General features: G+C 42.3%; 1 long non-coding RNA gene across 2 annotated transcripts; it reads right to left on the bottom strand.

Moving 5' to 3' along the window:
• Window positions 1–12620: 12620 nt before the first annotated feature.
• LOC143156820 (uncharacterized) lies at window positions 12621–21621 on the bottom strand. Of its 2 annotated transcripts, none has more exons than XR_012994694.1 (3): window positions 21556–21621; window positions 17718–17816; window positions 12621–13110 (listed from the first exon to the last, which is right to left on the bottom strand). It is a non-coding gene; the product is annotated as an uncharacterized LOC143156820 (long non-coding RNA). The 2 variants fall into 2 exon arrangements; XR_012994693.1 differs by lacking the exon at window positions 21556–21621 and adding an exon at window positions 20107–20284.
• Between the last annotated feature and the right edge of the window lie 194 nt (window positions 21622–21815).

The following is a 21815-nucleotide window of genomic DNA, read 5'->3' as shown; positions in this document are numbered from 1 at the left end:
AGCTGGCAGGAGGAAGGGCGAGAGGTTTAAACCAGCAGCAGAGATGGGGGGAGAACACTGGCACTGAAGCAAACTGCAAGGCAGAAGTTGGAAGGGAGCTGGGAAGGGAGCATCAGAGCTGGGGGACCTGGGAAGTACCCACGAGCAGAGCTTGGGGCTGAACCTGCCTGAGGTGGCAGGGAAGAAAGGGAGAAAGGCAGCGGGGACAGCGATGCCGAGACAGGGAGAGGATAACGGCGCTGGTCCAGGCAACGAGCTGTGCATGGGGCTGATGTCTGCAGTCCACTTATCTTGGATTTGCTAAGGCCTAGGATTTGCTGAGCAAGAAGGTTAGGACTGGGTGGGAAGTTTATGGAGCAGAGGTGAGGACTGGCTCTATCAGAGGTACAGGACTTAAAGCTGAAGGCAAGGAGAAGATGTGGTGTGGATAAATGGCCCCTAGGGTTTAAATGCTGCCTTGGACTCTGTCCCTCTGCTCCAGAACACCAGGCAAACTTTGCATATGGTTACCTCGAAGCTCCTCATTTCCCCGGTGATCAACATGATGCCTGATGTGAGAAAGCGCTGAGTGTTCAGAGCTATAACTAAAGTCAATGGGGGCTATGTTTTTTGTGTATACCAAAAAAAAAAAGTCAAGTGCTTAGAAGGATCAGGTTTTAATATATCAAAATTATATCAAAAATTAATTTGTCTTTTCCTCCATTTTTCATCCACTCACCTCAGAGTTCTATTAAAAAAACCCTAATATTTGTGAAGTACTCAGATTTTATAATGTTTAATGCCAGTAAATAAGTACCTTGGCCAACAAACAATTCTTCCTTCAGAGCAAAATAAAAGAATACATCACAGTGAAGTCTGAAGCCCCATTAAACAACCAGAAGAACACAAATCATTGAACAGTTGCTCATAACATGACCAGCTCTTGTTCTGTGTACTGGCTGAAGCAAAGCTACTCTGAAAATATAGTTATGTATCATGCTACTAGGAGATGAGTCATCCATGAAAGTACTAATTGGAAAAATACCATCCATTTCTTTTCATGTAATAGTAATAGTGTAAAAGCAGTGGTTTTGAGCTCTCTTCACTTGTAGATCCCTATAAGCTTTGCAGGAGAGATGCAGACCCTTGGGTAGGGAGAAGACAAGAGCTTGTTCCTTAGTTACCCCTTCTGCAGCCCTTGGAAGTGATCTGTGGAACCCTGGGAGTCTGTAGACCACATGTTGTAAACCACTGTCTCTGACTGTATAGCTCACAAAGGCAAAAAACACCCCTGTTAAATCAAGAATCGTTTTCTCGGTCTTTCCAGTAACATGCTCTGTGTAATAAGAAAGTGTATGAAACGTTCAATGCCCTTGCTGCTAGCAGTAATCTGGAAAGAAGGGAACAAGTTTGTTTTGACTTTGCCATATCAGATGTTCTGCCTAAGACTTGTCTTCTTGTTTTCTTTATTTGTTTTCTCTCCCTCGATCGCCACTGCCGTATCTTGCATTCCTCTAGTTGACCATCATTATTGTACCCCCAGTCTGAGTTAGGATCCCAGTACACTAGCTCACCTCTGCCAATTTAGTCTAGCTCCTAACATGCACCAGGTAGGGCTGCAAACCAGTTTAAAGGCTCACATACTCGAACGTTTCCATTCCATTGCAAATTGAGAATGTTCTTTGATTCTGCAAAAACAAACATTATGAAGGTGTTTCCCCTTGGAGTTTGGGAACTTCTGTCACCGATGTGCAAGGATCTGTAATTACAACAGTGTTCCCTTCCATCCACCACAGCTGTCTCTGGCCATGTTCCCCCTCATTAGTAAACTGTCCTATAATTTAAGATTAGAACTGGAACATAAGGCAGTAATTGCCCCGTTCTGTTTGAGTCTTTGCAGAATTTACATTGTCAAGCCGAGGCGTTTGTTGTGCTTAAACCTTTCCACCCCTCAGCAATAGGTCTTTACTTGAACTTCATTTCGCTTGGCCTCGTTTGCATCAGCAGTTCCCCTAGTTCAAATGCTGTGAGAGCTGGTTGTAGACAGCGTTTGCTTCAGGGAAGCGCAAGCCTCTGATTCTCTTGATAATATTACAGCCACTGATGATTTTTTTTTCCCCCGTCACCATCTGACATTCAGCTTTTTGTTACGTTGGTGACCTGTGTCACTTTCCCATTAAGTTATTCTGGCTGTGAAAATTATGGAAGAAGAATTGAAAGTGATGTGAAGTGATAGGTTTATTCAGTTCCCCGTTCTGAATATCTGCTCATTTCTGGAATATGGAACAAGGCACATATATCTTTATTCATTATCCTTTAAAATGACACATCTTTTTAAATTTTGTTAGTTCCATCTATGTGATATATGAGAGATCTTCCTGAGCTCAGAATATGTCACTGCTGCCTCTGTATGACCACCTTAGTAATAGGTGCTGGGCTGGTGGCATAGGATGTAGCTCCCTGCTCCCTTATTTCTGCTTTTTTGTTCTTCTAAGCCCTGAGCCCTGTCTGCTCTCCTCTGAAAAACTCTGTTTGCTAGCAGAATTATAACAACACACAGCTAATTTAAATTTGCCTTTTAGCTATTTATTTATTCTGATTTCAATTTGCGAAACATAAAAAAGTATGTATTTCATGCTGTGAGAACATTTAACAAAGGATTAAAAAAGCAGACCAACCCCTAAGAGCTTTAGCAAACTACTAGCTTTTTCCCACAGGCTAGGGCTCTTCGTCAGATTTTTCAAGACTAGCAAAGTGGGCAAAAAGGGCTCGGTGTGGGTGGGCTTGGGACAGAGGTCTAACACATGTGAACACGGGCCCAGAGCGCGTTTCTCTGGCCTTTCTGCCTCTTGCCCGAGTGTCTGCGTGGCAGAGGTGTGTGCATACATACACATGTGCGTATATATGCATGCTTTGCTCCAGGTGTGTGTAAAACATCCACGTATTGGGAATTATGTATTATGTATTAGCTGTTCCTGATGTTTCAGGTTCCAGCTTTCCCTCCTTGAACCATCAATGTTAAGTTACTTCTGCTTTACTGCCAGCACACAACACAATGAAAAAAGATAAATTTTGAACTTCCATGGATAATTTATAATGCTTTCTTTCAACCTACCCCCAGTTAGTGGGGGTAAGCATTTCCTTAGAAGACAAAACACTAAAACCACATTCCAGTATTCGCCTTGTCTTTTTGGAGAGATTGACTTTTACAAAGTGATCTGCTGCTTCATGGGAAGAAGAAAATTCCATCCTCAAAAGTATTTCTGAAAAATCAAGCCTTTCTTTTTAGAGAAATCCGTGCAGTTTCCATTTACTGACTCTCTTCATGTGTTGCCAATGAGTGTTGACGGCCCGAGCCTGACTTTTCCTTTCTCATTGTATTTGGTGCGTGTTTGCTTCCCTCGTGGGCTGTGTTTTGAATGTGTTTGTTTAGTTTCTCACTGTTTGCCATACTGACTTCTTTATTCTTTCCCTTCTGAGTTTGCTGCATATTTTATTTCTGTCTTGCATCTGCACTCTGCTTTGCTTTGCTCAGCTGGGTTTAGCATCCTGATTGCATGAGGATGTGCCTTTTTTATCATTTTAACCTCTTGAGGGTTAGTGCTCTGTTGAAGAGAGAGACTGCAGAGGGAAAGTCCAAAAATTAAAACCCTAAAATAAAGTCCTACTGACAGCAAAAAGAAAATTAAAAAGCCAAAAAAAAGTATACGCAAAACTAAAATTAATAAAACAGGCACAGGATTCAAAAAGCTGCATAATTTCTTCCCACAGACATAATCCAGATGTTAATAAAAGAATCACGTTTAAATATAAAAGAATCATATTTATTGCATTGTATAATCACTGTATTTTTTGAGTTCGAGAAAAATATGAAAAACCCAGGTTCAGTAATGCATACCTTTCACAGGAATCCAAACCTTTCTTATCATGGTTTATGGCCATTGTGCAATATGATCCTCTTATCTCTGGTAAAAGTCTGCAAGGTTTATCAGCAGCTTTTGACACAAATGAACTTAAGATCTGGCTGCTTTTCCACAGAAGCTATCTGGGATCAGTGGGGTCATTCTAAAGCTGAAAACTATCTGCACTCCCCAGGGTCATATTGGTTATCTTCCTTGCTTCACATCCCCTTGTGGAAAGCTAGTTGTCAATATTTGCATCAATGGGATGTCACTTGATGAGATACCTCAGATTTTTAAAATGAACAGTTATATGTATCTCATAATCTGTACTGAACATTACAATCATCCAACTATAGCCAAGCCTGGGAATAGTGAATGTCAGAAGGAGAACAGAAGCTAACTCAAAATAAGTTTGAAGAAAAGATGAGTAGAGCTGACAGATGGTACAGCACTTTAAGGAAATCACGACTTTCCCCTCCTTCCATCAGTTGCTAAGGAGAGATTATATATGAGAGAGTATCAGGAATATCAGCATTCAGGTAATACTTAATTCTGACCAGTATTTGAACACCCATGAAGCTATCTTATGCTCCTTCCATCTTAATCCAACCTGCTTCTTGGGACTGCAGCATTCATCCCTGTGACTCTCTATTTCTAAGATGGAAGATGGGAATGCTCTAACCTTTAAACTGACCAGAAAGCTGCTCAGAAGCGTTACCAGTCCACCACGCAGTTATGCATCTCTTGAGCTGCAAAGGCAAATGGGAACATGTCAGAACATATTTCCCTGCAGCTTAGTGACTCCACATTCAGTAGCTGCTTTAAACCAGAACAATGATCTTTCTCTTTTCGGCTTTCCACAGGATAGGGTTCAACCCCATTAATGACTATATTTCCCTCCCTACCACTCCAAGGATACTTGCTGAGAGGGGGTGATGTAATTGTCATGAATGACATGAAACTCAGATCAGTTGAGGAGACTGAGTGTGAAGAACATGCATTTGCTACAGAAATTCATCTGGCAAAGAAAAAAAAAGAAAAAAATGCAGAAGATCATTGCTTGCTTTTTAAAAAAAGATTGCAAGATGCATAGTCTTTACTCAAGCTTTAACTGGCTGAAAGGCAGAGCTCAAAGTGTTGTAGTGAATGGGGCTACATCTGGCTGGAGACCAGTCACCAGCGGTGTTCCTCAGGGCTCAATTCTAGGGCCAGTTCTGTTCAGTGTTTTTATCAATGATTTGCATGCAGGAGTTAAATGCACCATTAGCAAGTTTGCTGGTGACACTAAACTGGGAGGTGCTGTTGACTCTCTCGAGGGACAAGAGGCCTTGCAGAGGGATCTGGATAGATTGGAGCATTGGGCTTTGATTAACGGGATGAAATTTAACAAGTCGAAATGCTGGATTCTGCACCTGGGACAGAATAATGCCAGGCACAGGTATCAATTGGGAGAGGAGTGGCTGGAGAGCAGCCCTGCAGAAAGGGGTCTGGGGGTGCTGGTCAACAGGAGGCTCAACAGGAGTCAGCAGGGTGCCCTGGCAGCCAAGAGGGCAAACCGCATCCTGGGGTGCATCAAACACAGCATAACCAGCCGGTCAAAAGAGGTGATTATCCCGCTGTATTTAGCGTTGGTGCGGCCTCACCTTGAGTATCGTGTGCAGTTCTGGGCCCCACCATTTAAGAAGGATGTGAAGGTCCTTGAATGTGTCCAGAGGAGGGCAACAAAGCCTTTGACCAAAGGGCTGGAAGGCATGTCCTCTGAGGAGCGGCGGAGGACACGGGGTTTGTCTGGTTTGGAGAGGAGGAGGCTGAGGGGCGACCTCCCTGCTCTCCACAGCTTCCTGAGGAGGGGAAGTGGAGAGGGAGGTGCTGATCTCTTCTCCCTGGTACCCAGTGCCAGGGCGCGTGGGAGTGGCTCAAAGCTGCAGCTGACAGGGGAGGTTTGGACTTGACATGAGGAAGCATTTCTTTACCGAGGGGGTGGCCAAACCCTGGAACAGGCTTCCTGTAGAGGTGGTCGATGCCCCATCAGGCCTGTCAGTGTTTAAGAGGCATTTGGACAATGCCCTTAATACCATGCTTGAACTTTTGGTCAGCCCTGAAGTGGTCAGGCAATTGGACTAGATGTTTATTGTATGTCCCTTCCAACTGAAATAGTCTATTCTATATTCTATTCTAAGCCTTCCTTCAACAGCAGCAGTGATATATTGCCTGCTAAATTACCTCCCTCGTCTCCTACTTTAACTATATTATATCTACTAATTCCTCCACAGACAAGAGCTATAGGAGAAACATTCCAGCTGGGGATGGACCAACACAATCCTCAGAGCTAGGTGAAGCCATGTTTACAACATCTTCCTCTTAAGTGACATGCAGCATGCTAAAAAGCGGCCACGTCCCATCTTCTCTCCCACCTGAGGTAAACCTGGCCCTTGTTTTAGTAAAGTGATGCAGAAAATCGTGTCTTTTATTTGGTGGCCATACACAGTAATGACAATTATAATGGGAATGCATACGAGTTAATGATGAGCGCTCTTACTTGAGAACTGAGACCCACCAACAGAAGTGCCTGCAGGTGTATACGATGGAGTCCCTTACCATCGCAGAGAAGGATGCAGTTACATGCTGCAAAGTAGTATTTCATGGAAGGCCTTCAGGGAAGGGAAAAACACCAGGCTTGTACATTTTTGCAATGAAAAGCACCAAAAAGAGCCCAAAGCCCCCTTAAGTGTTACTGGGAGAACCCCTTGGGCTGTAGCGTAAGGTGAGGTTTAGGTGACTGGCAGCAAAATGTGCTGCTGACTTACTGCACGTGACTATGATACCCAAAATGGAAGGCACAGAAAAAACAGGAGGCTGGGGGAGCTGGTAAGGAGGACAGGGCCAATGGTGGTAGCTGGGGGATATTCATAAATTTTATGGTTAGAAAGGAAGACAGTAAGAAACAAAGTCTGTAAAATGACTAATATGATTTAAGGCCAGTAGGGAGAGAGAGCAGAGGTGAATGGACAAAGCAGTCACTGGAGGCAAGTTTTTGGGTCAGAACAGAAGAGTGAGGGTGAGGAGAGACAAACATCACACAGGCTTGTTTCCCAGACCTTCCTCAGGATGCACTGCCTCCCTTATTCCACATAACAAAGACTTAAGATCCTCCTTAAGATTCCTCACTTTTGGTTTGACTTTGACTTGACTTTAAGTCAAGTGACTAACTTCCATACTGGTGCTATATGGCCTCGGTCTTTCCCTTGGTTTTTGCTGTCTGGTCTGTAACTTTCTCAGTCAGACTGCAAGCTCCATAGTAAACTATTATAGCGGTAAAGTATAAAGCGCAGAGAATTACAGCACCTAAATGCTATCTAAAGCACACCTATGGTGTTCTATGAATAATAACCTACCCAGCTGTAAAAATTAATTGCATAAATAGATTACGAAAGGGTAGGATGTAGAACTTGTACTTGTGGAACGGCTCCTGCAACAGGGTTGGAATACTAGTGCAGCAGGTTTTTTGGGGAAAAAGTAGTGGTAAAAGAAAGTTAATTTTAGTTTTGAGAGGATCTCTTGTGCGACAAGAACCCTCTGTATGTCGTGAGCATGCAGAAGGGAGTGGTGCCATCACAACAATACAATGAACCAGATGCCCCTGAGTTCTGGTCAAACTAAGATGCAGTCAAGAATTTTAAACATTACTCTACGCATTTTACCTAAAGCATTTAATAGCACACAGAAAAGCTCTTCACTTGGTGAGAAGCCGTGAAGTACTTCTAAAGCAAGAAATATCACAGACAGAGCTGTCACCACTGAAAAACAATTTGGACTCAAGTGAAAGAAATGGTAAAAACCCGATGATAGGAAGCCATTATAGGACACCGGGGGAGGATGAGAAAGCAGAACAGGAAATGTTTATGTAGATAAAGGAAGCCTGCAAAACAACTACAACGGGGATCATAGGAATTTCAATCGGCCTGTCACTGAAGGGAATTGTAATTAGGAAATATCAAATAAGTGTGAAAAGCTGAAGACTTTACATGGCCCTGAATTGTCTTTAGACAGTTTATGAATGTGCAGCTATAGATAGAGAAGCAACGGCCTCAGAAAGCTCACATCCTGGCTTTTATCTTCAACTGCAAAATAGCGCGGGTCTGAAAGAATCAGTTTATTGACCTTCTGGGTTATACTACTAGCTCTATTTTCTCAGGCCTTCTGCAGATGGCTGGGGGCTGGTATATTCACAGAGGATGTGGTTCGTTTAACTTCTGGGGATTGACTCTTGTCATGTTTGTGGAGGGCATGAACTATAAATTGTTGGGAAGACAACTTTGCAAGCTGTGAGATGGTTAAGTGGCTATATGTTTTTACCACCTGAGTTATTCTTAAATAAAGTTGGAATATATGATAGGCAATAACTAGTCCATTTTGGAAATTACAATATACACTAACAAAAGTTTATTTTGTTTGCAGTTAAAAAAAAATCAGGTACAAAACCCATTCTGCTGACAGCAGTACCATCTTGGCTTCCGTGAGGTTTAAATTCGCCACTGCGAAAGTGCAGTTAAGAACGTGAGGCTTTGGCAAAACTTCTCTGTGTTGCAGTTGTAAGAAAGAACAGTTAAGTGAAAATTACTGGATGTTACTCAGGTGATGTTAAAGCATCAGGTCTGGCAGCATTGACCTTCTGTCCATCCCTGGCTTTTGCTTGCCCTCTGCTCAGGCTCTGTGTGTCCGCTGCACCGCTGCAGGCCTTCCTTTGCCAGGGGTTTCCACCTGGTCCTTCCAGTTGCCACTCAAATGCCCTTGATGCTTGCCTCGTCCAAAACCAGTGTGTTCTGCCATAGGGCCAGCATAAAACAGGTGGAAGTCCCCTCTGATGCTGGACTTATATAGACTCGAGGAACATCATCTTATACTAACGGGGTTGCAGCCAGGAAATAAGAAGAGTTGCAAGAGTAACGACCAAATATTTACGTGCGGTAGTTCAAAGCATGTTCTTCTGAGAAGATGAAGCTGTAAAATTTATTGTGCTAGACTTCATTTTTGCAAAGATTCACCTGAACAAGCATCTGGTATGTTCCGATTCGTAGCACGCGTCTGCTAGTGTATCGTTTTGCACAACAATAATCACTTTAAGATTAAGCCTGACTTCATTCAGTATTACTACTGTAATGCAGATTATTCCTTGACATCTGCTAAAATGGATAACATACTTTTATAGTATTTTATCTTTTCTGGTCTTTATTTGTCCTGGTGAAAGACGATCTAGCTTAATATTTCTTAAGACATAATTGTTGTGTCTGGAGTCATCCTTGTTTGTGTAACAGGGATTGCACTTGTGAGACTTGCAGGGGATTAGAATGAGCATTGATTTTATAAAGAGACTGTGATTCGCTAAGGTTTTGATGAAACCATGGGAGAAAAGTGCAGATAGACAGTTAATTCTACTTTCCTCTGGTTCCATGTGTACACTGGTCTCCAAAAGCTGTGCAGAGAGGTTTTCAAGAACAAACTCTAATCAAACCTTTTCCTAGGAAACTCTCGTTAGCAGCCTGCAGAAATGCCTGCTTTATTTTAATGAGCCTTTTCAGCAGTATCACACAACTGTTTTCATAATCTCAGAACTCTTATTTAAATAGCTGTGACAATCAAACCAATTATGCTCCCATGGACCAATTTTTAGTTATGTTTGGTCGGCTTCCACTAAAAACATATTTGTGTCCCTTTGCTGTCAGCCGAAATATTTTTTTGGAATTCAGTATTGTTTATCTCACTAATTACCCTTTAACTTGCTTTTGCTTATTTTTACAAATTTCCCTTTTTTCCCCCTACTAGATTATTTATTTTTTTAAGGTTTACTACTTATTGTTTCTACTGACCTTTGGATCCCTGAGCCTGTGAGGCTCTGGGATATTTTTCCTATTTAAAATCCAAAAGGAGACATTTCAGTTTCCTTTTCTTTTTTTTTCCCAAATATTTTCTGCCAGCAATGCCCTTTTGTACGACTGCTTAATTTTGTTTCCCCAACTCATAGAAATTCATGTTAAAATAGGAGTAGAGGAGATTCTTTTGGCAGCCTGCCTGCTGAACTCTAGAAATGCCACTTCACATAGTCCACGCTTTGGATGGTTGAGTGAGTTCCAGAGAATACAGCTGGGAAGACAAACCTGTGGACTGAAGCTTGTTAATCTGAGGAGAGGGGAAGTCATCCTCTAAATTGCTTCATCCCGATCATCACGCCTGTTTTATTCTGAGTGCTGCATCTTGGCAAAGTAATTCATTCTCTTCCCCACTTCATTTGTCGGTCACTGTGATAACTCAGCCGACAGGCACTAATGGTGCCGGTGAATTTTGTGACACTGACACCCATTTACTAATAAGCATATTAAGATAATGGCATACAGACAACTATATGGTTATTAGATAGTAATGACTTTAGACCTGTGCTTACCTGAGCATCCTTTAAGACAGGAATCTGGCTGGGAAAGGATGGCTCTGTTGTCAGTTCATGGTCATCTCCCAAACAAGACGATCCTAGTTATATAACTGAGAAGTCCTAAAAGCATTTTAGTCTTTCCTAAGTGAAATTAAACTGCAAGTTTACACTCGATCTTTGTATGGAAAATGCTAAATTCACAGCAGGTTTCCAGACGTCTGCTTCCCAACTGTTTTTAAAATCTAGGTCATTATATATAGGTGGCATCAGATAAGTCTCCATGGAACTCTCAGAATATTTTAAACAGCAAAATGGGTCAGCTTTCTTTAAAGCCTGTAACCATCTAACACAAGTTTTTCATATGTGTACAGTCCAAGAAAGGCTAAATATCTCTCTTGACCCCTCATTGAGTGTGAATCTTTACTGTTCCATGTTCTCATAGCTCTGTAAGGCAGCATTTTCTAGGTAAATTCCCCTGCTATTTCAACCTGTTTGCAATTTTTGCCATCCAGTATGAAACCTACAGCAATAAATACCCTATCTTGTTCCAGACCTTGGTCGTTCATTTCCACATGCTGTGCAGTCATTCCTTGACTGTTGGCATTTTTCACGAGCTGAAATGTTTGATGTGCCGCAGCTACTACTGTTTTTTTGATTTTGTTATTATTATTCTCCTCCTCATTATATTGGCCCAGACTGGGAGTGAAACAGCTTCCAAAAGGTGCCCCACTTCCTGTGTACAATTTTACACATGCTTGCAAACAATTTTCAGACTAGTGAGCAACACACATTACGACTCTAAGCCATGGCAGAGCAGAGCTGCGGGATAGTGCAGTGCTGGAGGGGGCTACTGGATGGATGCTGCTGGGAAGTAGCAAGGGGATTGATGGGGAGAAATGGTCGCCAAGGCTGACAGTACCATTGGTAGGGAAGCAGAGAGACAGCGGACCCAGATGATTTCAGTGGCAGAAGGATGCTGGATGGGTAAGACATTGCAGGGTGAGGAAAGCAGTGGATGCTCTGGCTTTTGGACTTTCTACAGGTAGAAGCTACTTCACCTGTGGAGCAAAATATTGGAGGGGATCCTGCCATAACTGGCTACAGACATGTCAGCTTGGGAACCTTCATCCTGGTTCCCTCGGCCTGGATCAGGTCCACTGCTTAGGGGCACAATCCAGTTACAGGCAGGACATGATTATGTGTCTCAGGAATAGAGCCACGGGGGCCCCTAGCAGCCCCAAGACAGAACTACAAGCCAAAAGCCTGCCACATTTTCCCACCGCCAGCCTGAGTGCCTGAGAACCCAGCCGAGAGCCAGACCATCGTGAGAAGGTCCCCACTAGCCTGAGTGAAATGCATGACATTTGGCAGCCTCATTGCTCTATGGGCTATTGAAACCCATAAAAACATTCCCAGTGCTTTCAGAGGACTGCGGATACTGCCTACAGGCTGCTTTCCTTGTGCCGTGACAGCACTCCAAGAACTCAGATAGTATCACCACCTTCCGAACGTAAATCCACCTGCGTCTGAAAGTGTTTACTATTTTTTTTCTCAGCTTTTTACATCTGCTGCTTATTTTCATGTACTTGCCCACAACTGCTAAAGAATAAACTTGTCTCTTTTTTCATTTCTTCCCATTGCAGCCAAGACAATCTCCTTGTGCCTGTTGCAAATTCCTCCACTGCTGAGCTCTTCTGGCATCATGCTGGCTTGTGTTTTTAGGGCAGAGGGGAAGAGGGTTTTGTGTGGTCATTTAATGCATGAGAAAACTCATTAATAGATTTTCTGGGTAACTGAAATGTGGTTTTTATCTGCAGAATAGAGAGAGCCTAACACTGCAAGCTTCCTCCTGATGCCCTGGCAGTCTCCTGAAATGCCAATTTGGTGTGACTGTTTTTTTGGAAGGGAAGAGTAGCTCTGACTCTGTGCTTATTCATTCTCATTGCTGGGGCTAATCAATGAAGCAATTGTATTTCTTGGTGATGTGAGTGTCAGCGTGTTTTAAACTGACAGGAAACCATTCACACGTATGAGTGGTAGGCGACCAGGTGAGAATAAGAAGAAACCAGGACAGTGACTATGAATATGGACCAGATCTGAGCCCACAACACAGCTGAAGAAACTCACAGCCCACTTTTAAACAGTTGAAATACCCAATTCCTCCATAGTGGCTTATTTGTGATTTTGCAACCTGTTGCTGTGAAATTAAGGTGATGTCAAGAGCAGATGATAATTAGTTCAGCTAAGTTGTATAAAACAGCAACAAATAGACTGCTCAACCAAAGCATTAAAAAGATTTTGTGCAACTAACAAATAATTACATAAAAATAAATAGAGGAACAATATTGTGTGCGAATTGAACCATTTTAAAACAACAAAGTTCACAGGTTCACTTGTCAGTGGCTCCTTATATCCCTGGGGAAAGGTGCTCTCTTTCTTGGCCATGGAAATGTAATCTTTCTCCCTGAAGATGGCTAGAAGCAATACAGCCATCTACTGACTGACAAGGTTAACCACAGCATGTTTATGCGCCTGTCATTTAACTCACTTTCCATTTCCATCCCAAAATTGTGGCCCGTGGAAAACTGGTTTTCAGAAGAAGCTAATTACTGAAGCACACAATTAATAGCTGATTAGTAACTTGCTGACTCTCCTTATTATTCATTGCTTTGACGTCTGGTTAGGTAGCTGTGTGTATAAGCACTCCTAAGCATGTGCCGTATATTTTCCCAAGTGTAAGATGGCATCGCATCTTGCAGTTGACATGCAGGGGCTCCATTCCCACGTCTCCGCTGCTGTGTAGGGCTAAGAGAAAATCATAATCACAATACACTTCCACTGAAGAATGAGACAAGACTCCCTAATGTCTGTGGCTATCCTGTTCCCTTTTTGACAACTCACGTTGGTGTTTGCTGAACACTGATCACTCTGTAGAAGTCAGAGAAACACGCTGGACACCAACGCAATGTTGACGAAGCAACCTGGCAAACCAAGGGGATGGGAGTCTTTGACTCAGGAATTATTCAGGATATTTAATTGCATTTAAGAGCTGTTCATAGGTTGCGTCATGATGCGGGTGTTTGAAAATGGAGCCTGACGTGCAATACCCTGTGTGTTACATGAGTTGAGGGCTCGCATGTCCTAGGACCATGGGATCTTGCAGGAAGTACATGTCTTGCCACAGACTCCCATTAAAACAAACTAATGAAGAACGTTTAAAGTTCATACAACTATAATGAAAGATGCGCAAATGGAAATGGAATGAAAGTGGATGAAATACTGCTTTTAAAGACAGTCTGTATTACAGTAACACCTAGATCCTGGATGGATGTCAAGAAGTTCCCTTTTACCAAAAGGCTTTTGTAATCTTTAAAGAAAAATGAAGTGTTGGTTAATAATCACATAAGGCTCAGGAGGAACAGTGTCTGTGTCAGCAAACTGAAAAAAATACCTGGCATACTTGGTGCACAAGTAGCTGGCTGAGCAGTCCAAAAGGCACTCACAAAAACGTAACGAGGCAGCAGGCTATGTGCAAGTATAAAAACAGTCCTACATTGTTATGAAATGACCATAGGGATCAAGACTGACAAGAGCAACCGAATCTGCACAATGAGCCTCACGACAGCTTATAGACCATGGTTTTTACAAATGCTGAATGAAGTCCCACGATCCTTCTTAGGTTTAGGAGGAGCCGTGTAACCTGCAGTGCTACTGTGAATGCGCGAAACGCTCTGCAGGCAGAAGGCTGATGGAGCCAGCTGACCTACATGTACGCGTATGGTTCCTACCCTTGCTGGAACTGGAGCATCCAGATTTACACGACTAAGACTTTGCTTTGAAGTGTCACTGTGAGGAAATTGGGCCTTTCTTCCTCCTGCAACCACTTCAGCACTGCTTGAATTAAATTTTAACTATGTTTAATCCCTATTGCTTACAAAACATATAGGCTGAAATCACCCTTTGCAATTTTTAGTACAACCAAAAGCCAAGGCATCAAGAAATACAGGCAAAATACCACTCCTAGGTTATTTTATTGTATCTTGCTATTGTAAATGAGACGTTACTATAGATTCTCAGAACACAGTGTAAAGCTCCACGCCTATGAGCAACAAGCATCTGAGACTTTAAACTGAGACGCAAGATTCTCCTTATGATATTCAAGAACTTGTAAAAACTTTCTTTAATAAGAGTGTGATATTTAATGGACAGAGATAAATATCATGCTATTATAAAATAGTATAGCTACAAGAATAGCATTTCAGGCTGCGAAGGTTATACTTTCCAGAGTACAGATGTCAGAATGACACCTAAAAAGACAAACAATTATAGAGAAGCATTTGGAAACAAAATATTTGGAAGCAAAACCTAAACCAGCTTGTTTCCACTCAAAAATAAATGAGTGTGTCATCACAACAGACATGAGACAATGGCTCAGACAGAACAAATTATAAATATACAAAATATATGGATTTCCAGAACAATTGGATCTTGTTTCTGTAAATACTTACGCACATGATTTTTTGCACATTGAGTTTCCTGGGACTGTTCATGTGTAAAGTTATTAGCTAGAGTCTGTAAGTCTCCAGTCATGTGCAGTGACATTTTCAAACCTGTAGGACTGGAACTTCAAAAATGATAAATTCTTCTGAAGAGCGATGGTTTCTTTTCTACAGACCGGATAATATTTAGCAAGCATTTGGTCATTTCTGTTATAAATCATAATAAGCCTTATATGTAAAGCAAACCCTGAGAAAAGATTAGACATTTCATAATCATTAGATTGGCAGTTCTTAAAGGTTTTCCTCTTCCCCCTCATGAAGACACATTCTCAGCCTTGCATGCTCTCCCAACAATTTGTGAATTATTCATGTGGCTATTTTCAACCTGTGCAGCACTGACACACAGGGCCTATGGTAGTGGGGGAGAGAGAAAGGCTGTGGGCAGCGCTGGGAGGGGTACTGCCAGGAGACAATGGCTACACCAGAGTTGCAAGCAGGGGGGAGCTGCCTTGCCAATTCCAAGTATTTTCATCACTGTGCTCCCCCTACCCCATTCCCACCTGGACACTTCTGCCATAACCCCACTCCTAACTCCATCCCTTGTGTCTCAGATGCCACTGGAAGAAGGCAGCGGCGCTGGGCCATGCCGTGCCCGGAGCGTGGCAAAGGCAGCTTGGAACTAGCAGTGCTGCTCTGCTCTGCCCTTGCCATTTCCTCACACCATGTCCTGGGAGCTGGGGAGGCACTCGGAGACAAACAGCACTGTAGTGGTTAGTGGAAGAGCAATCCTTTCTGTAATAAAAAGCTGGGTATTCACTTACATATCTTAATTCTTTCCATGCATGTCCTTTCTTGCCCTCACCCCCTAAATTTTGTTCAAACAGAAAAACAGGAATTTGGCCTCATGTCTGGGATTTCTGGATAGCTAGCAACCCGACTGAATGTGCAATAGTGCAGATCAAATGATGGCTGTCCTGATAACTGGCCAGCACACATACACAGATCAACTGCACTTCAAGTGAATATAAATTTGAGGTATCTGGAGCACGTCACGCTTACTGCACCGGCACTAGTTATCTGAGTATGTGCCAGGGGATGCTTGTATCCGCGTTTCTGCCTGTGTTGTCCTGAGCCGAAATTAGAGATGCTGGCACAAACTTTACGCAAGATAAGATAAAACACTTTTAAAATATCTGACAGAGCCCTTGTAATGTAAACCAGCAACCCACCAGGTTTCAGAAGAACTTTTCCTTTGAGCATTAAAAATTCTGGCTACCATCAAGTCGCTTGTTTTCTTTCCTAAGTTTTTAATTCTGAACACAGTCAGAGAAAAATTTAGACTATAGTAAGGAGTGATCTTTCCAATGACAGTAAATTTTACATTGCCATTGATCCAGATGAGTCCATCACTGCTTCCTGGAGGTGGAAGGGATGATACCCTTATAGGCAATGCCTCAACTTAGCTTGTGTATTATAGAGAATGAAACAGGCATCTTTTCAGACTGCACTCGGGCAGTTCTTAGATGGGGGAGAAGTTACTCCATTCCCTCTGTAAGCTGTGTCCTTCCCTAACCAAATCCTTCCTGACGCTGCCCCCAACACCGGGGCTTGGCAGTATCTTGAGATAGTAAGTTCCATGGACTAATTATACGCTATTGTAAAAAGAGCTAAGAAAAAGGGTCACATTGGTTTTATTTCCTCTTACTTCAATTAAATATTGCTTTCTTCTCAAATTATGAGAGATCCCTTAGGACTTACTATTTCTACGGTTATGGGACCCAGAACTCTGGGGCACCACGCACTGTGCCAGGATGTAATGCACAAATAAACCCCGATTCTGCAGACAGTTATGCACCTACCTCATTTCACACACGTCTGTAAAGCACAACGAGCTAGTTACTCAGTCTACAGCTAGGCACTGTGGAGAATGGTCTCTGCCCCAAAGGGCTTATAACCTCAAAAGAAAGTCAAGCAAGTAACAGAAAACAAGGAAACATTTTGAGTGAGGAATAATATTTCAGGTCTCAGTGCCACTTTATCATATATTATCCTATCAGTGTCTGTGTCGGAACTGACTGCAATTTCTTTCATGTGGGCAGACTGCTAGGTCCCTTAATGTTAATGGGGCGTCACATGAATAAAGAATGCCACGGATGAAAGCAGACGCTGGATCACAGCACTGATCTCCTCAGTAGCCTCTTGTGGGCAATAAGGTCAAAGGCTTCTTGAAAGTTAAAAATCAATTATATTAGTAGATTTTCTTTTATTCACCGCCCTGCAGAAAAATCTTCCTTTGTAGCAATGCTGATTTATCTCCAGTTTTTCTTGGCAGTGACTTAGAATTATATGAAATTTAAAAAGACAAGGAATTTGCTAAATGGAAATAGTATTTTTTATAAAGACAAATGCTCTTCTAAAAAAATCATGACAGTACCTGGTTTTGCTAGATTTCCCATGGCCATTTTAGCAATTTGTTTTAAATTAAATATTTGAAATTGTGTTTCTTTAGCATTCCACAACAAGACAACAATGGTTTTGATAATGCTCATAATGTTTAAAATGGATGAGAAATTATTGAAAAAATAGGTCTAATTTGAACCCATGCTTAGGAAAAATGAATAGCACACAAAAAAATTTCCAAATAAAACTCCATGCTAAATCTGTAAGCAAAAAGCCATTCTATACAACCATAGTCCATGTTTGAGATCAAATCAGAGATCTGATCTGAGACCGTATAACACAGCGGTCTAGCTCTTTTATACTGCAGTTTCACAGGATAAAGAAGGGTCCATTTAAGTTCTGTCCCAGAAAGCTACTGCTCACCTAAAACTTTTCTATCCCTGCAGCTGTTTAACCAGCATATTTACTGTTTGATTTTCCTTGAAACAGTAAGATACCATGACATTCTCTTACCTGTACGTCTCTTTCGAAGCACCTCACATGTTAGAAGGAAAATTTATGAATAAATGCTACTCCTCTTCAGTCTTGAAGCTATCATCAGGGCAAAATTATCTGCAGATAAATCACATTTTCATTTAACCATTTCATGAAGTTATTCCTTATACATTTGTCACCAACTGGACTACCACTGCTAGTAACATTGCACCCAGTTAATACATGTCTTCAGGATTTGCCAATAAAACCATCTTCACGCCCCCGTTAGAAACCAGGTAATTTGGTCTTGCGGGATTTTATTCCAGAAGTTAAATGTTGAAACTGCGTAGCCCAGCCAAAGTCACTGGAAGTCCAATTCCATGTTGCAGTCCGTCTGCCAGTCACCTATTGCAGACCAGTGGGGCCTTAAACTGTCACGTTCTTTACAGGTGATTTGCAAGTGAAAGCGAGTAGTTCTGTATTTCCCTCTCAGCCTGCTCCATTTGAATCCTCTGGTGGCTAGAAAGGAGAAAGCTTATTAGCTTTCTTATCAGCGGATATGCTTGTAAGGTCTCTCTCTCTCTCTCTTAATAGCCCTTTAGTTCTTGAAACCTTCAGTATTGTAATATCCGAGACTGCTACCCCTTGTGAAGTTTGATGGAAATTGGCCACTGGGCTCAAAGGTTAGGGGGAGGATCAACAGGTACATACAGAAAACACCAGCATATTAAGTCCTGACAAACAACTGAGAAGCCCATTATTATATTTAAATATATATGCATTTCAGCTTGTTTGCTTACAGAAATAATCAGGACTGACAAATTGTATACCTCTCGTTGAAAGACATGTAGTCAAACCTGTTTGTCAGTGTTGCTAATATGGCAACAAAAAAGACTTCCAGAGCCATTTTTGCTCATGGAAATCCATTATGGAAATTCCTATAGTACTGTTGGGAATTAGCAAAATTTCTAGTACAGAAGAGATGATATACACTTCCAGAGTGAGAAAACCCATGTGAACGTGACCTTTCCCTTAGTTTTCATCAGGAATAAACCTCTCTAGCTTCATGTATACAACTGAAAGGAGCACAAACAGCACAAACCCACTCTTTCCTCCTTGTACATCACGTTTTCCAGATCATTAAATGAAATGTAAATTCTGTGCTTTAGAATAGAAAATCCTGGCAGGGGCTGAAATATCGATTTTCCTAAAGCCGTTTGTTCTGAAGAAGGAATGTGGGAATCCTTGTCATCTTTACATGGTAAGGCAGAGTTTTTAAAAAGTCTTGGAGAAAACTGATGTTTCTGAGCGTACAGATTCTCAAGTTCTTTCTGGTTGTCATCCCACATTCAGGTCAGTAATTTCACATGACCCCAGCTATTAGTATAAATAGCAGAAGAGGCTATATTCATTAGTTACAAGCCAGCTTGTAACTGCTATGATTTTACTTGGTGTTACAGTGCCTAGGCTGAGCCCTGCTGGTTTGTGCAGAGGACTGAAAGAAAAAGGTGATCCGGAGTTTTTAGACTGCACACTCACTATCCTATCAGAAAATAAATAAATAAATAAAAATCAAGAAACACAGAAGATATTTTACTGGCAATAACTTGAGATTTTCATCTACTCCAACTTGATAAATGGGTATCAGCATAGATTAATCATACCATGTATCTTCTGTGCCTAACTTAGTTAAGAACCTAGAAATGTAGGATCTTGTATGCTCTGAATTTTCCCTTGGATAGTCTAATGGCTGTGTAAGAAGCCTCAACTCTTAAATCAGGTACCTGCTTTAGCTACCTCAAGAGTCAGAAGATGATCCCTCAGTCTTTCATAACATTTTAATGCATGAATTCTTTTATTTAAAAAAAATCAATAAAGTTTTGGCATTCTTAAAGATGATTTGCCGTAATTTTTCCTCTGAACTACAGAGATGTCAGGGACAATACAAGTACGCCAAAAGATTACTGTGGCTTTGTCAAGGTATGTCAAGTCAGGCAAGTATTAAGAATAACAGCATCATTTCTTGCATGTTAAAATATCAAATGGCCTCTTGGTGTGATAGTTTATAATACTTCACAATGTATATTCATAAAATGTTTTCTGGAATGTAAATTAATGTCAAACTATTTTCACCAGGCTTTTAGTCCTAAAACAAGATTGCCACCAGTGTAATTCTGACCCCTGAGGGCCTGTGCAGAGCACAGGGATCTGCTCATAGAGCTGGCACCACACGCAGCTTCTAAAATGACACCACAGAAGAGACCTCATTGTTCTCAGGTTGTGACGCAGGAGTTTTCTTGGTCATCCAAAGTCTGGCGTTTTTTAAAGTAGCCAATGGGGGTGTTACAGAAATATTATGTCTCTGTAGACGGTCAAATTGTCAAACAATAAAATTGCAACCATCCTAAATGCAAAGTTTAAAACTTACCATTTGCCTTGATTTTTGTTTATTAATCCTTGCAAGTGCTCATCTAGCTGATCCACTTTGGTGCATCACCCTATGCACAAATACTTGACTAGTCCTTGGAAATTCTATTCTGTTCTTGGAAACTCTTGGGAATTCCAAGTTACATGCCCTGGTAACAACAGCATGTTCAGAATTTCAAGTGCAAATAATTGCTCTTATATAACAAGGGGGGAGCTGGAAAACCGAAATGAGTATGTGAAATATTACATTTGAAGGTGTTGTCAAGTACCAGTTGTCCACATCTATGATTTGATAAGCCATCTCAAGGATAACATGTGCTGCAGAAACACAGAGGTCCCATGCTCCACCTCGAACATGAGGTATGTGAAGGAATGGTTGTAGAGGAAAATAATCAGGAGTCAATAAACATAAAAATTAAGACTATTTTCTCTGCTTTTGCAAAGTCTCACATTAACTGTTGTCTGTATCCAGGTTTTATTTAAAAGGAAGAATTAGGTCCTGGGTGCTAATGGTACTCCTTCAGGCTCTTCTTTTTATCTTTCCCTTCAGATGCCAGAATTCCTTAGGGTCCTCTCTTTATTAGCAAATATTTTTGTGCCTCACTCCTTGTTCATACTGCAGAGCTTAATGAAAGGTAGGATTCTTTGGCGTTAAAGGGACACGATCGACTTGAAAAATCAAACCTGCCTGAAACTCTTGTGCCTTCTGTAGTTATGTACAGCATTTGAAGACTGAAGGAAAGAGAAAGCAAGCATTGTTTCTTGGTTCTTTCCAAGAGACAATTTAAAGTATTTTTTATAAGCGGTTTATTGTTTTTATCAAGTCAATGAGGCCAACTTTTACTGCAGAGATCTTTAGCAAAAGTATCATGAACTTTTCTCTTATTCTTTGTCATTTTATCCATCAAACTTGAAGATTATCCTTTAAAGGATTTTCTCTTCAGCAACTGGAAATCACGTAAGATGATCAGAAGTTTACAATGCTAACCTGGGACGTCAGAAACTTGTTTTATGATTTTAGACAGGTCTCTTGTGCGACATACGGCAAATCTCTTCCTATGCCTCCATTCCGGTTGTAAAATGGTATTTCCAGACCTCGCAAGGATGTTGGGGATAAATACACTGAGGTGTTCCCACACAACGGTGACGGAGGCGAGACACACAAGAAGTAATGAAGCTTCAATTCCATTGCTAACAAGTATTTAACCTTTTCAGTCTCGAGACCGTCTTGTGAACCAACACCGTGACGCCAGAAGCTGTTGGACACCCCACATCCCGCACCGCGGGCCTCCGTCTACGGCCGCAGACCCGGAGCCTGGCGCGACCGAAGACCTGCACTCCCGCCAGCCCGCCCCGCGGCGCTCCCCGCACGCCACCCCGGGGCGAAGTATCGTTTCAAAACGCCCGAGTCCTGCCCCGCCAACACAGTTTTTCCCCTCCCTTTCCTTACCACGCCCTCGGCACGGCGCCGGAGGAGCTCTGCGCCTGCCCGAGGCAGAGCCGCCTCGCCCAGCCGCCCGCCTCACCCACCGACCGCCGCCATTGTGTCACACGCGCCCCCGCTCCTCCCCCCGCCCGGAGGCGGAGCGCAGCGCGCGTGCGCCGTGCGTCCCGCCCCCTCTCCCCCCCCGCCCGTTCAGCCCGCGGGCGCCCCCCAGCGGCGCGTGCGGGGAGCGGCGGAGGTAGGCGGGACGCCGCCGCGCTTCCGGT

Source organism: Aptenodytes patagonicus, chromosome 2, assembly GCF_965638725.1.
Source record: "Aptenodytes patagonicus chromosome 2, bAptPat1.pri.cur, whole genome shotgun sequence".
Taxonomy (NCBI): domain Eukaryota; kingdom Metazoa; phylum Chordata; class Aves; order Sphenisciformes; family Spheniscidae; genus Aptenodytes; species Aptenodytes patagonicus.
Note: the sequence above shows the minus strand (reverse complement) of the source record. Positions and strands in the feature narration are given on the sequence as shown.